This window comes from Taudactylus pleione, unplaced genomic scaffold (assembly GCF_031769625.1).
Source record: "Taudactylus pleione unplaced genomic scaffold, aTauple2 ptg000334l, whole genome shotgun sequence".
Taxonomy (NCBI): Eukaryota; Metazoa; Chordata; class Amphibia; order Anura; family Myobatrachidae; genus Taudactylus; species Taudactylus pleione.
Window position 1 is genome coordinate 4585561 of NW_028284735.1, and position 17068 is coordinate 4602628.

At 45.8% G+C, this 17068-nt stretch overlaps 1 protein-coding gene across 1 annotated transcript in view; it reads left to right on the plus strand.

Moving 5' to 3' along the window:
- Positions 1-17068, plus strand: part of LOC148508933 (NXPE family member 4-like) — a 180163-nt gene that overhangs the window by 150961 nt on the left and 12134 nt on the right. The gene's annotated exons all lie outside the window — the stretch shown is intronic.

The window sequence follows — 17068 nt, forward strand, 5'->3', positions numbered from 1 at the left end:
GAGTAGAATTTTACTAATTCTACTCCAATTGCCCTGTAATAAATACAGATGAAACTAAAATAATGTGAAAAGGGTGTGAAAACACCCTTTTTCACTTTATTTTAGTAAAAATAATGTTAATAAATAGAGCCCTATATGTGGTATTATTATTATATAGAGTTGAGGAAACTACACAATAATATATGACACATCCTGCACCACCAATAACAGGAGTGAGACACCAGCCCACACAGCAACTGGACAGCAGTGACTCTTGCCCACAACCCCCAGGACCTGCATTCCGCAGAATCCAACCCAGATATCCCATTATTTCTGGCGCCCCAACCCTGAGTAGCAATCAGGGTTGCCTACTCTCCTGATTTTAGCGGGAATCTCCCGGTTTTTAATAAAGCCTCCTGTTCCTCCGCAAACATTATGTTAACTCCCGGTGTCTTTAAATTGTTGGACTGCGCATGCACAAATCTGGACTGTGGGGGGGCAGAGGGGAGTCTGCGGGGGTAGTCATGACATCACAACGCGTGACGCCATAATACTTAAAGGCCAGCCACTGCGTGGTTGTGGGTAGCGGTGGCCGGGCCAGGCGGGCTAGTGAGAGTTGAGTGCGCACATGGAGTGTGCTTGGGCGGCGGCGACAACATCGGGCAGAACCGAGCCTGTTAACAGCAGCGCCGCACTGATCAGTGACATCAGCGCTGGTATATGGTGGCCTTTTCTCCCCCAACGTTGGCCTCAAATATAATTGTAAGCGGCCAATGAGACCTGCGAATGTGTCATATACAGTGATGGTGGCTGGGCTGGGTGCTGAGTGTCATAGGCATTATTAACTGCACTTTGAAAGGGCACTCACTGACATACTATAAATGGATAGCTGTCACTGACAGACAATAAATGGATAGCTGTCAGCGAGTGCCCTTTCAGAGTGCAGTTAATGCCTGTGACTGACTGGATATATCACAATAAGGGAGCTCTGACTAAAAATACAGCTGCCGCTTCTGAGCACGTCATTTCTTCACACCCAAATCATTGGCAATTATTGTTTGGGGAATAGTCAATAATGTATTAATATTTGATTGATATATTTTTTTAAACAGGCAGCTGTACTTTCACGAGCCTCCTGCTAAAATGCTGCTCTTAGCACTAAAGTTTTCACCTGCCACTGCAGAACACGCCCCTAAATGACTAGACACACCCATAGGTGAAGCTAGACATGCCCCCTGGGCGGGACATGACACGCCCACTCAGCGGCGTGCCGAGCGGACCACCTGCAATCTCCCTGAAACTAGTTTTCAAAAGTAGGCAAGTATGGCCCAAGGACAATGCCATCTTGCACCTCTTTTTTTTCTTTGCAGTATGTACTGTTTGGGGCCTAGTTTTTCAAACTGCCATCCAGTCTGCCACTGCAGTGTCACTCCTAGATGGGCCACGTGTTTGTGCCGTCCACTTGTGTCGCTTAGCATAGTCATGCAGCTACCTCGGTGCAGCCTATTGGTCTAAAAACAATATTGTGAGGTGTTCAGAATAGACTGGAAATGAGTGGAAATTATTATGTTATTGAGTTTAATAATAGCATAGGAGCAGAAAAAAAACACAAATTCTGTGATTGTAGCTGTTTTTATGCTTTTTTCCCAAAAAATACAGATCCAAAACACAAAACCCAGAACACAAAACACTGAAGGGTGGTTTTGGCAAAACCAATCCAGATCCAAAACACGAAGAAAGATCCAGATCCAAAACAAAACACGAAAAGTGGCCGGTGCACACCCCTAATATATACAGTATATAGTCCAAAACTGCTGCCATTTTTGTCTATGTACGATGTATATATGCATATACTGTACATATATATGGGGATTGATATACACATACAAGTATATATGTAGTTGCTGTTTTTTTGGGGGGGGGTTTGTTTAAATCAACTGTTTGGAAACCCCTCTTTAAAAATCCTGCATTTACCCCTGTGTCAGCTCATTGCAGCCTTTGTGGCAATATTGGTGAAAACAATATTGTGAGTTGTGAGGTGGTCAAAAGTGACTGGAAATGAATGTTATTCATGTTAATAATACAATAGGAGCAAAAACAGGTTCAAGTTACATGATTTTAGCTGTACTTATAAATTTCTAAAGAAATCCAGATCCAAAACCAGAAGCAAAACCAAACCCAAAACACTTGAGGGTGGTTTTGCCAAAACCAAACCAAAACACAATGATTTAGAACAAAAACCACAACTCTTGTTAGTTTCTATATCTTATCTCCTCTTAATTGAAAAAAGGGTGTTGTACTTTCCTGAGCCACAGAAGAGTAAATCTATCTTCAAAAGTGGGAGATTTACACCCTGCCACGTGCATATAACACCCTATTCTTCATATGTGAACTAGAGATGTGTGGCGCTAGAGATGTGCACTGACCCCTGTGTTTTGGTTTTGGATCTGAATCTCCCCTGGTTTTGGATCTGGATGGGTTTTGCCAAAACCTCACCTCCGTGTTTAGTTTTTTCGGTTTTGGTTTTGGATCTGGATTTTTTCTTAAAAAATCATAAAAACAGCTAAAATCACATAAAATGGGCCTTTTTTTGTTCCTGCAGTATTATTAACCACAATAAAATTTATTTCCACTAGTATCCAGTCAATTTTGACCACCTCACAGCTCACAATATTGATATTTCAATCTAGTTAAGGGCCAAAAGGTTGCACCCAGCTAGCTGGCTCAAAACGGAGTGATAAATAGAGTTGAGGATTGTACAAAGATGATGATTGGGGTACCTGTTGAGGATTGAAGAATTGATAATTGGTGCAGCCCCTGGCTGAATAATTAATAATTGGTGCAGCCACTGGCTGAAGAATTAATAACTGGTGCAGCCCCTGGCTGAAGAATTAATAATTGGTGCAGCCCCTGGCTGAAGAATTAATAACTGGTGCAGCCCCTGGCTGAAGAATTAATAATTGGTGCAGCCCCTGGCTGAAGAATTAATAATTGGTGCAGCCCCTGGCTGAAAAATTGATAATTGGTGGTGCAGCCCTTAGCTGAAGAATTGATAATTGGTGGTGCAGCCCCTGGCTGAAGAATTGATAATTGGTGCAGCCACTAGCTGAAGAATTGATAATTGGTACAGCCCCTGGCTGAATTGATAATTGGTGCAGCCCCTGGCTGACTGAAGAATTGATAATTGGTGCAGCCACTGGCTGAATTAATAATTGATGCAGCCCCTGGCTGATGAATTGATAATTGGTGCAGCCCTTGGCTGAAGAATTGATAATTGGTGCCGCCACTGGTTGAATAATTGATAATTGGTGCAGACCCCAACTGATGAATTGATAACTGGTGCAGCCCTTGGCTGAAGAATCAATAATTGGTGCAGCCACTGGCTGCAGAATTGATAATTGGTGCAGCCCCTGGCTGAATTAATAATTGGTGCAGCCCTTGGCTGGCTGAAGAATTGATAACTGGTGCAGCCCTTGGCTGAAGAATCAATAATTGGTGCAGCCACTAGATGAAGAATTGATACTTGGTGCAGCCCTTGGCTGGCTGAAGAATTGATAACTGGTGCAGCCCTTGGCTGAATTAATAATTGGTGCAGCCCTTGGCTGGCTGAAGAATCAATAATTGGTGCCGCCACTGGCTGAAGAATTGATAATTGGTGCAGACCCTGGCTGATGAATTGATAACTGGTGCAGCCCTTGGCTGAATAATTAATAATTGGTGCAGCCCCTGGCTGAAGAATTGATAATTGGTGGTGCAGCTCCTGACTGAAGAATTGATAATTAGTGCAGACACTGGCTGAATAATTGGTAATTAGTGGTGCAGCCACTGACTGAAGAATTGATAGTTTATAGTTAATTGTTGATGCAGCCTCCGGCCTGAGTAGTAGTGGAATACAGAGCTATGATTAGGATGGAACCAGTCCTGCAACAGCCTTGAGGCCTAGAACTCTTGGCAAGTTGCGGCCATTACAGCCTTGAGGGCTGGTGAGGAGTGATGACAGGTGGCCTTTGTGCCGTGAAGCAGGATGTGGCCTTTGGGCCATGTAGCAGCCTTAAGGGCTGAGAACCCTTGGCTGAATGTCACTTTTGTGTGACTTGCGCCGTTGGGTTGACACAACAAGCAGCAATTGGTTCAGAATTTTCATTTAAAAAAATGAAAGGGGCATGCAAGAGATGCTGTCCGTGGCCATTTCAAGTTCTGGACATTCATAAACCATAACATTAAAAATGTCAGACAGCAATGCCCCAACCAGCACATAATGGAAAGGAAAAGGGTACGAGATGGAATTGTCCTTGGGCCCTCCAACCCACCCGTATGTTCTATATGAAACAGAACATTCACAGTTTAACAAACCAATCACTTTAGTGACAGGGATGGCCACTTGCAGCTGAAATGATTGGTTTGTTTGGACCCTCCACAAAACAAGCTGACAATGGAGCTCATTCAGACCTGATCGCAAGATGCGGCCGCTTGCTAGCAAAAAGGGGCGAGATATTTAAATGAAGCACTCACACTGTGTGATGTCCTCTATGTCTTAGCGAGCTATAGCCAAGTGTGCTCGCAAGTGTTTAGAGACACCCCCTTGCCACTCGCAACACACGTAATCTCCTGGAACTGTAGGATTAATCGGTAACATCAAGAGCAATCGGAGCTGCTCGCAGCCCTTGAGGTTGCCTTTTCCCGCTGCAACCACTGTGATCAGTGCGGGCTGAAATACATGCAGGTGACGTGTACAATGACGCTACCTTGCTACTTATGCACACCCTTTAAACGGCATTTTGGCGGCCTGACACGCCTGCGTCCGCAACACCACTCCCCCATTTACAAGCACGTTCCCCTGTTACCACCCACAAATATCACTATCTGTCACTCAAAGTAGTGACCTGATAATGGCTTACAAGCAACCAAAATCAGATCACAAAGACTGGCTTGCGCATGCGCACTGCAAATGATACGCATACGCAGATGGGCGAAAATCACTCACAGAAAGCGAGCGCACCTTAGCGACCGGGTCTGAATCAGGTCCTATGTGCAGTGGACATTGGTGGCAATGATCCCATACACAAACTGGCTTTACAATACATTAGATGTCATCATCGTCATTGTCATCCTCATCAGTGTGTGCATCCTCCTCTTCTTCACACAATATGAATTCGTCCCCGCTGGATTCCACCATTACAGAGTCTGACGCTTCTGTATTTTTTGGACTTAAGTCTTCCTCATGGAATTTGTAATTCATTTTGATGGTAAGTAACCTCCTATGACGATCACTGACAAGGTTCCCGGCTGCGCTGAAAACTCTTTCAGAGTACTCACTGGAGGGTGGGCAACTTAAGTACAGCAAAGCCAGTTTGTGTAAGGGACTCCAAATTGCCTCTTTTTCCTACCAGTAGTGAAACGGACTGTCTGACATGCCTATTTGGATGCTATCCCTAAAATAGTCATCCACCATTCTCTGAATGGTGACCGAATCAGACAAAGTCATGGTAGACATGTCACTCATTGTAGGCAGTTCTTTCAGACCCAACCAGATGTCATTAGATTTTGCTGACTGATCTGCATAACCACCAGCAGTGGGTCTCTTAGGAAAATTTAGTTTTTTCCTGGCAGCTGTAGAAACTGAAGGAGGAGATGCTGCTGTGTCACATTCCACTTGAGCTGACAATTTTTTCACCACCAGCTCTTTTTGCATCTTTTCAGATTTATGTCCGTCGGAAAGAAAGACACAAGACTTAAACCTAGGATCAAGTATGGTCGCCAAAATATAGTGATCTAATTTCAAGAGATTGACGACCATTGGATCCTGTCGAAGCAAATGAAGAGCTTGATCTACAAGTCCCACATACTTAGCAGAATCACTCCGTTCAGCGCCTCCTTCAGTTTCTCCAGCTGATTTAGCAAAAGTCTGATGACGGGAATTACCTGATTCAAGCTGGCAGTGTCTGAACTAACTTCACGTGTGGCAAATTCAAAGGGTTTGAGAACCTTGCACAACACAGAAACTATTCTCCACTGCGCTTGACTAAGGTGCATTCCCGCTCCTCTCCTTATGTCATAGGCCGTAGTGTAGCCTTGGATGGCCTTTTTCTGCTCCTCCATCCGCTGAAGCATATAGAGGGTAGAATTCCACCTAGTTACTACCTCTTGCTTCAGTTGATGGCAGGGCAAATTCAACAGTTCTTGCTGGTGCTACAATCTTCGACGCGCAGTTGCTGAATGTCGAAAATGTCCTGAAATCTTTTGTGCCACTGAGAGCATCTCCTGCTCATTTTTTAAACAATGTTGCACCACCAGATTAATTGTGTGAGCAAAACATGGGATGTGATCGAATTCACCCACATGTAATGCTCACACAATATTGCTGGCATTGTCAGAAATCACAAATCCCGAGGAGAGTCCAAGTGGGGTAAACCATTTTGCAATGATTTCCCTGAGTTTCTTTAAGAGGTTCTCAGTGGTATGCCTCTTAGTGAAACTGGTGATGCACAGAGTAGCCTGCCTCTGAATGAGCTGGCATTTGTTAGATGATGCTGCTGCTGTTTGCACAGTTGGAGGCAATGCACCTACCCAGTGGGCTGTCACAGTCATGTAATCTTTAGTTTGCCCTGTCCCACTTGTCCACATATCTGTGGTTAAGTGGACAGTGGGCACAACGGTAATTAGGAGGACATTACTAAGGGCATTTTTTAATGCCCTTGTACAGATTGAGAATTGCTATTCTAGAGATGTGGAATCTAGAAGGCACATTGTAGCGGGGACACAGGACCTCCATTAACTGGGTAAAACCCACTGCATTAATGGCGGACATTGGACGCACATCTAATACCAGCATAGCTGTTATGGTGTCAGTAATCTGCTGTGCAGCTGGGTGTTTGCTGTCATACTTGTTCGCCAATGCAAGGGACTATGTGATAGTCAATTGTTTTGTTGAACTTCCTGAACTACTAAAAGTAGTTTTCTTCCTGGTCCCCTTCTGGGATCCACTTATAGCAACAGCAGCAGTAGCAGCAACAGACGTAGCACTCAAGGATCCTTCTGAGGAACAACGGATAGGAGAGGAGTCAGGACTTCATTCAGAGTCGGTCGTTGCGGCCACACGGTCGTACTGGAAAAGGGGTCGGATATGCAAATGATGCACTCGCATGTTGCGTCCCTAAGGTCGGATCGTTAGCTGGCCGACCAAGGGGAGGAAGCGGTCGGAACGCAAAAAATACGCCCCCTTCTCGTACGCATTACACATCATCTCCGGCCATATAAGGATTAATCGCGAGCATCGGTAACCATCGGAACTGGTCGTAGAGCTTAAGGTTGACCATACCCTCTCTTAAGCTCTACGATCATGTCAGTGTAAAACCTCCCATGTCACGTGTGCCATGACACTACTTTGTAATTTATGCACTCCCATAAAACGCCGTTTGCATAATTAGGCACGCCTGCGTTTGGATCTCCACTCCCCCGTTTTCAAGCACCTTCCCCTGTTACCACCCACAAACGCCTCATCCTGTCAATCAAACTACTGACCTGGCTGTGTTCAAGGAGAGCGAAATTTCTGATCGTAGCGGCTAGTTTGCGCACGCGCATTGTGAACTTTATGCATGCGCAGTTTAGCGAACAACGGTGGCGTACGACCGTGCGGCCGCAACGACCGACTCTGAAGGAGGTCCTGACTCCTCTCCTATCCGTTGTTCCTCAGAAGGATCCTTGAGTGCTACGTCTGTTGCTGCTACTGCTGCTGTTGCTATAAGTGGATCCCAGAAGGGGACCAGGAAGAAAACTACTTTTAGTAGTTCAGGAAGTTCAACAAAACAATTGACTATCACATAGTCCCTTGCATTGGCGAACAAGTATGACAGCAAACACCCAGCTGCACAGCAGATTACTGACACCATAACAGCTATGCTGGTATTAGATGTGCGTCCAATGTCCGCCATTAATGCAGTGGGTTTTACCCAGTTAATGGAGGTCCTGTGTCCCCGCTACAATGTGCCTTCTAGATTCCACATCTCTAGAATAGCAATTCTCAATCTGTACAAGGGCATTAAAAAATGCCCTTAGTAATGTCCTCCTAATTACCGTTGTGCCCACTGTCCACTTAACCACAGATATGTGGACAAGTGGGACAGGGCATATGATATTGGATGCAGGATTACTTCCGATCACGAATGAGGATGTCGATGATGATGCAGGTGTTGGTGGTGGATATTGCAGGTGCTTGGATCCAGATAGAAGGGAGAAGCTTAGTGACACTGGACTGATTGTTGTTTGTTTTTGTCCCCAAAGTTTCTGTACCCTTTTCGATTTGATGAATGCACTGCAAGTGACATAACAGGGAGGAGGTTCCAAGATTGTTATAGTCCTTACCTCTACTCACTGTTACTTGGCAACGGTCACAAATGGCTTGGTAAAGGTTGTCCGGATTTGGGTGGAAATAATTCCACACATGAGAAGTGGATTTTTTGGTCCTTTGTCCAGGCATGGCAACAATGGGATTTTTCCCACCATGGGCAACAACTGTTGTCTGATTTACAGTTTTTACACCATCCTCCCCATCAACATCCTTATCATCCTTGTTGTTATCGCCAACTACATAAATATCCTCCTCATCCTCCTTGTGCAATTCCACAGAAGCATCCTCGATTTCTACATCAGAAGGCACACAAATGGTGGAAGGAGGATCCTCTTCAAGTACAGTATTGGAAAGGTCAGGCTCACACATGGCAACTGCAGACACACTTGGACTCTCCTCTGGGATTTCTGATTTTTCCGAGCACACTGTTGGTTCCGGTGTCTTACTCGTCTTAACAATTTAAATTTGTTTTTGTACAGCTACAAGCAGAGGGGCTTAAATTATCACTAGAACCACCAATCATAAATAAACTAGGCCAAGGACTTATCCTTTACACTTAGTGTAGTGAATGGCATATTGCCAATTTTTTGTTTCTCTAAAACTGACTTGGCTTTAATTTTTTGCTTTAACAGGGTAAAAGTAGATTTTTTTAGCCTGACTTTTTGGCCTGACTAAAGCCCTGGTAATTCGGCCTTCATACATGACGTTGAAGGCCTTGCATCGTCATCATGACTGCTGCCGGCAGCTACAAGACTGGTTTGTGGATCCTATTCTCCACATGTGACTGTCCTCCATACTCACTACGCACACAACCACACACACAAAAAATTGTTGCTTTTATTTTTATTATTTTGAGCAGCCCCTCAATAGACAGGAGCACAGCACCCCTGCGCACCTACGATGATGACAGGTGTGCCTAACAGGCGCACAAAAAAATAATTTATTTATTATTTTGGGCAGCAGCCCCCCTCGACAGATAGCAGCACAGCACCCCTGTGCAGCTACGCTGATGACAATCACAGCCAGGTGTGGCTGACACACACACAAAAAAATGTGTTTATTTATTATTTTGGGCAGCAGACCCTCGAAAAACAGGAGCACAGCACCCCTGAGCAGCTATGGAGATGACAGTGGCAGCCAAGTGTGGCTGACACGCACACACAAAAAAATTGTTTATTTATTATTTTGGGCAGCAGCCCCTCAACATACAGCAGCACAGCACCCCTGCACAGCTACGCCGATGACAGTGACAGCCAGGTGTTGCTGACACGCACACGAAAAAAAAAGAAAAATTATTATTGTGGGCAGCAGCCCCTCGACAGACAGCAGCACAGCACCCCTGCGCAGCTATGCCGATGACAGTGATAGCCAGGTGTGGCTGACACACACACAAAAAAATGTGTTTATTTATTATTTTGGGCAGCAGACCCTCGAAAAACAGGAGCACAGCACCCCTGAGCAGCTATGCAGATGACAGTGGCAGCCAAGTGTGACTGACACGCACACACAAAAAATGTTTATTTATTATTTTCGGGCAGCAGCCTGTCAGCAGACAGCAGCACAGCACCCCTCCACAGCTATGCCGATGACAGTGACAGCCAGGTGTGGCTGACATGCACACAAAATAAAAATATTTATTATTTTGGCCAGCAACCCCTCGACAGACAGCAGCACAGCACCCCTGCGCACCTACGCCGATGACTGGTGTGGCTAACACGCCACACAAAAAAATTTGTTTATTTAACTTTTTTTTTTTTTACACTGGGGTGAACCCTTGAAAAAAGGCAGCAGCCCCTTAACAGACAGCAGCACAGCACCCTTGTACTGATGACAAGTGTGGCTAACACTAATTTTTTTTTTTTTTTTCACACTGGGGGTGGGTGAAGAGTACCCCTGAAGGACAGAGCACCCCCTGGACAACACAGCACTACAGCCAGCCAGCCCCTATGGACAGGACAAGTACAACAGCCAGTCCCTATGGACAGGACAACGACAGCAGCCAGCCCCAATGGACACGACAACAGCCAGCCCCTCTATAGAAGACAACAGCCAGCCAGCCCTTATGGACAACAGTAGCCAGCTCGTATGCACAGCATCAGCGTACAGTTAACAATAACACAACGCAACAGCACAGCTCCCAGCTCCCCCCCTCTTCACTCTCCACAGCTGGAATGAAAAATGGTGGCGAATCGTGGGACCTTTATAGAAATCAAAACCAGCGAGAATCCAACAGTGCGATGATGACGTTTTGCCTCGTTTTCAGATCTGAGTCAGGCGGGAAAACCCGAGCCGACTCGTATCTGCCTCGGATCCCCGTAATTCGGGTGGGTTCGGTTCTCAGGGAACTGAACCCGCTCATCTCTAGCGCTGACCCCCGTGTTTTGGTTTTGGATCTGGATTTCCCCTGGTTTTGGATCTGGATTGGTTTTGCCAAAACCTCACCTCTGTGTTTTGTTTTTCGGTTTTGGATCTGGATTTTTTCTTAAAATTTTTTAAAAACAGCTAAAATCACATAAAATGGGCCTGTTTTATTTCCACTCGTTTCCAGTCAATTTTGACCACCTCACAGCTCACTATATTGTTTTCATCCAGTTTAGGCCCAAAATTTGCTGGCTAAGTTAAATGGCAGAAACAAATGTTTTTATTATTCAAGAGAGGCCTGAGAGAGTTGGAGTATGTATGTAGTTGAAGGCAGGGCAGGGACAGGAAGGGTTGATTGGTAGTAAATTTCATTTCTTTTTTTACTCTGTAGAAAATTTATGAGGGAGAAGAGGAGGGGAGGAGGCATTTACAAAAAAATATTTTGACAGATGCACATCAGTCCTTGCCCCAGAGGAATCCTTGAGCACCATGCCTGCTGCTGCTGGAAGTGGATTTTCTCATCCCAGAAGGGGACCAGGAAGACTTCTAGTAGTGCTCTCCACATGAAAAAGCATTTCCTAACCTGTACAGGGACATTAAAAAAAACAGAGTTACACATAGGTAGTGGCCTTCAAACTGCCATTGTTCCCACTGTCCACTTAACCATATCAGATATGTGAACAAGTGGAACAAAGCATTAAATGCAACATTTAAGGTTTAAGTCTTACGTTGTGTCTTTCTTGGGAATTCTTCAGCGCCATGCTTGCTTGCTGGGAGTGGATTTTCATCCCAGAAGGGATGAAGACATTGTTTTTTCTTCCCAACGGATCTGAAGAGAAAGATATACATGTAAATAACTACTGACAGGAAAAAGAGGCAATTTGGGGGTCATTTTAGGTTTACTAAAGTTTCTAAAAATAAATAGTGTTCATGTTGCCCATAGCAACCAATCAGATTGTAGTTATCATTTCTCTATTGCATTCTACAAAATGATAGACAGGAACTGATTGGTTGCTATGGGCAACATGAACATTTTTCATATTTAGGTAGTGGCCTTCAAACTGCCATTGTTCCCACTGTCCACTTAACCATATCAGATATGTGAACAAGTGGAACAAAGCATTAAATGCAACATTTAAGGTTTAAGTCTTACGTTGTGTCTTTCTTGGGAATTCTTCAGCGCCATGCTTGCTTGCTGGGAGTGGATTTTCATCCCAGAAGGGATGAAGACATTGTTTTTTCTTCCCAACGGATCTGAAGAGAAAGATATACATGTAAATAACTACTGACAGGAAAAAGAGGCAATTTGGGGGTCATTTTAGGTTTACTAAAGTTTCTAAAAATAAATAGTGTTCATGTTGCCCATAGCAACCAATCAGATTGTAGTTATCATTTCTCTATTGCATTCTACAAAATGATAGACAGGAACTTTAGTAAATAAATATACCCCTTGGAGGTCCTTACAGAAAAAAACTGTCTTCCAGTGTGTACTCAGAAAGAGTTTTCAGCACAGCCGGGAACCTTTTCAGTGATCGGCCTGAGACTACTTCCCCAAAATGTTGAAAATATGATGTCCATCAAAATGAAATACAAATTCTACTAGAAAGACCTTTACTGTCAATTACATGCAAAAATTACAGAGGTACCTGTAATGGTGGATTCCAGCAGGGACAAATTAATATTGTGTGAAGAAGATGATGTATACATCACCCCAGATTATACTATCACCCAAGCCTATATCATCATCCCATCCTGTGTTGTGTATAAATTACAGCTGCGCTCCCTGTTAGATTGGGTATTCATTGTCCACTTTAGTGGATGTGAGCTCCATTTAGTCCATATCATCACCACATCCCCTACACATCTTCTGACCTGGGCTACAGGAGAAGCAGCTGCACTCTGGAATATGGTGGCATAGAGTTGCCCCTCTGACTCACTGAAAGTCAGGTAGACAGGCCATGGGCAGGGAGAAGGGACTCTATAATCAGAGAACACAGTTTTAGCTGCTTTATTCCATTTTTTAAACCATATCTTCTATTTTCCCTTTGTGATGCCATGGCTAACGCGCACACACACACAGAAAAAAAACATTGATTGACTGATTTATTGATTGAATTAATTTTTTTTGGCACTTGGGAGGGAGAACACCCAATCGAGACAGCAGCCTCTTGATAAACAACACAGGCAGCACCCCTGACACACACACAAAAAAAGATTGATTGACTGATTGCATTAAATTTTTTGGGCACTTGGGAGGGAGAGCACCCGAATGAGGCAGCAGCCTCTTGATAAACGACACAGGCAGCACCGCTGATACACACACAAAAAAAGATTGATTGACTGATTGATTTAGTTTTTTTTGTGGCACTTGGGAGGGAGAGCACCCTAACGAGGCAGCAGCCTCTTGATAAACGACTCAGGCAGCACCCCTGACACACACAAAAAAAGATTGATTGATTGACTGACTGACTGATTTTATTTTTAATTGGCACTTGGGAGGGAGAGCACCCGAGCGAGGCAACAGCCTCTTGGTAAACGACACAGGCAGCACCCCAGACACACATACAAAAAAAGATTGATTGAATTCATTTTTTGGGGCACTTGGGAGAGCACCCGAACGAGGCAGCAGCCTCTTGATAAACGACACGTTGATGACAGGTGTTTCCAACAAGCACACAGAAAAAATTGTTTGTTTTTCACACTGGGGGTGAAGAGCACCCCTGAAAGAGGCAGCGGCCCCTTGACAGACAGCAGCACAGCACCCGTGCACACCTACGTTGATGACAGGTGTGGCTAACACGCACACAGAAAAAAATGTTTTCTTTTTTTTCACACTGGGGATGAAGAGCACCCATTATGGACAAAGCACCCCCTGGACAACACAGCAGAACAGCCAGCCGCTATGAACAACAGCCAGCCCCTATGGACAGGACAACAGACAGCCAGCCCCTATATATGACAACAGACAGCCAGCCCTTATGGATGGACAGGACAACCTCAGTCACAACAACAGTCATCCAGCCCCTATATGGACAACAGCCAGCCCCTATGGACATTAAGCAACACAACTGTAGCCAGCCCATATGCACACTGCTCCCAGCTCCCTTCTTCTTCACTCTCCACAGCCGGAATGAAAAATGGCAGCGATCGCGGGACCTTTATAGAATCCAAAACCAGTAAGAATCCAACAGCGGGATAATGATGTTTTGCATAGTGTTAAGATCCGAGTCAGGCGGGAAAACCCGAGTCGACCCGGATCCCCTAAGTTTGGGTGGGTTCGGTTCTCAGGGAACCGAACCCGCTCATCTCTAATGTAAACTATCTCCTTCCACCATAAGGAATGCAAACTTTCTCCTCTCATAATGCCATTATTCAATACTAAATCGTATGTATCCAAATGAGCAAAAATAAGAGCGCAATGGAACAAAATAAAAAAAAACTTTTGCACTAAGGACCTGGTTCAGACCTGCTTGCTAGCAAGCGATCGCTCGTTGCTGGTGATGTTTGCAAATGTGCGCATGCATATAGTTCGCAGTGCACGTGCGCAAACTAGTATGAGCAATCGGGATACGCTCGCTTGCCCTGCAAAGACAGCACAGAGGAATGAGTGACAGGAGAGGCCGTAGGTGGGTGGTAACAGGGGCAGGGCAGTAGTAACCGGGGAGTGGAGTTGCGGACGCAGGCATGCTGAGTGTTTAAATGCTGTTTCAGAAGCGTGCATAATTAACAGCTAGCGTCATAGGACATGTCACTTGCTAGAAATATACACTGAAGTGCTTGCAGTGCTTGCGGCAGGGTATAGTCAACCTCAAGCGCTGCGATCGCATCCGATGGTGATCGATGTGCCAGTGGTTTCATGCACTTCCTGGAGATGACGTACGCAATTGGGCATCTTTAGACAGGCTGGCGGGCATCTACAAACAAAAAGTGATCGCTCACCAAAACAAAGTGGGAGTGCTTATGACTTGCCTTGCGAGCGCCTGCCTTTGACGTCACTTAGCCGAATTTCCATACGCTCGGAGCGAGTGATCGTAGCTAGCGAATGGGTCTGAATCAGGTCCTATGCCTCAACACTTTTTTTCACACGATTCCCACTATCTTTTAGGAAAACATATGAATCCCTTTAAATTTTGTGAGTGCTGACATTTTCATACTTTCTGTGAATATGTCGTTATAGTACTTGAGTAATTCTATGGGAAAATGTAGATTTCTTACCCTTCAGAGTCTTTCTGTGGCACTATTCAGCAGTCTAACCTCTTTACTGTTTTTTATAATTGAGATACTGTTATTTGCAAGTCAGTGGCAAACGCAGGATTTCTAGAGGGGGGTTTCCAAATGCTTGATTTTAGAGTGAGTGTGGCCAGTCATACAAAGTGTATTGTGTGTCATAAGTCCAGCATATAGAGGACCAGCAATCAGAGGCGTCACTAGGGTTGGTGTCACCCCCCACCCCCCGCACATGGGCCTTGTATCACACCACACGGAATCCTTAGTGCTGTTTTTGTACTATCACTAAATATATGTTAAATCAATGGGCAGCAAGAGTTTCCATTTGCAGATGGACAAACACTCGCATTACCTCTATGGAATGCCCCTTATTCAAACCCCCCAGTAGTAGTGCCCCTTATGCAATGCCCTCTGTAGATGTGCCCAATATGCAATGCCCCCTGTAGTAGTGCCCCTTTATGCAGTGCCCTCTGTAGATGTGCCCAATATGCAATGCCCCCTGTATTAGAGCCTCATATGCTGTACCCCCAGTAGTGCCCCTTACACAGTTCCCCCAGTAGCGCCCATTATACTTTACCACCAGTAGCACTCCTTATGCAGTGCCCCAGTAGTGCCCCTTATTCAGTGGGCCCAGCAATGCCCCTGATGCCGTGCCCCAGTAATGCCCCTTATGTTGTGCCCCCAGTAGTGCCCCTTATACAGCATCCCCAGTAGTGCGTCTTATACATTTCCCCTTTTACAGTGCCCCCAGAAGTGCACCTTATACTGTGCCCCCAGTAGCGCCTCTAATGCAGTGCCCCCAGCAATACCCCTTATGCTGTGCCCCCAGTAGCGCCTCTTATGCAGTGCCCCAGCAATGCCCCTTAAGCTGTGCCCCCAGTAGCACCTCTTATGCAGTGCCCCTTAAGCTGTGCCTGGTGTGCCCCCAGTGGTGCCCTTATACAGTGCCCCCAGCAATGCCCCTGAAGCTATGCCCCCAGTAGTTCCCTTATACAGTGCCCCCAGTATTGCATCTCTTATGCAGTGCCCCCAGCAATGCCCCTTAAGCTGTGCCCCCTGTAGCGCCTCTTATGCAGTGCCTGGTGTGCTCCCAGTAGTGCCCTTATACAGTGCCCCCAGCAATGTCCCTTAAGCTGTGCTTCCAGCGCCCCTTATGCAGTGGCCCCGGTCCCCAGTAATCCCCCTTATGCTGTGCCCCCCCTGTGCAGTGAGTCAGTACTTACCTCTGGGTGTGTCCGGGTGGGGTGCTCACTTGTCTTGAGTCCTTCTTCTGTTCTTGACACGCAGCACGCTCAGAGGTACCTAGTCCCTCCTCCTTCTCCCCACAGGCTGAGCGGCTCCCAGAAAAACAAGCGGAGCCGGCGTGCGCGATGACGTCATCACGGCCGGCGTCCAGAACCACACACAGGCACAGAGAGATTCTCTGTGCCTGTGTGTGGCTCTGGACGCCGGCCGCGGTGAGAGAATGTGCAGCTCACCCCGGCAGCGGCGCACAGAGCAGAGAGGACCAGCGTGCGGCAGGACGGACCTGCATACACATTAAAAAGTGTCTCCTCCGGCTCCAGCAGCATGGTCGGCGGTGGTGCCGTGGGTGTGTGGCCCGCGGGTGTGACATGCTGCTCTTCTTGGTGTCACCCCCTTGAAGGGTGACACCCAGTGCGGGCAGCACCCCCCTAGTGACGCCACTGCCAGCAATCACAGTAAGCCATTAGATGTGGCACTAGGGCCATCCTGTCTGAGCTGGATGTTTTTATTTTAGATGTGGGCACCATTCCAGAGTATTAGAGCAAGTCCGGGAGTCTGGGGGAGCATCAGAATAACCGAGCACTGCCCTGGGCATATATGTACATATTGGGCTCTATAGCAGCACTTCCCTAACAGTGAATGTTTTCCAGATCTCCTAGTTGGTGCACAGGTTATTTATTACTGACTGATACATGTTAAAAGTTGCACAGGTGGTGCTAATTATTTAATTTGTGATACTATGAAGAACATGCAGCACTAGTAAAATTCTATTATATTACTATTTCTATTGTGGTCATGGTGTGGGCTGGGGAGGGGGGTTTCCAGGCAGATGGAAACCCCCCCTGCGTTTGCCTATGCAAGTGATGAGGTCAGTGATATTTTAATAGTTTTACACTATACTCTTGTTTA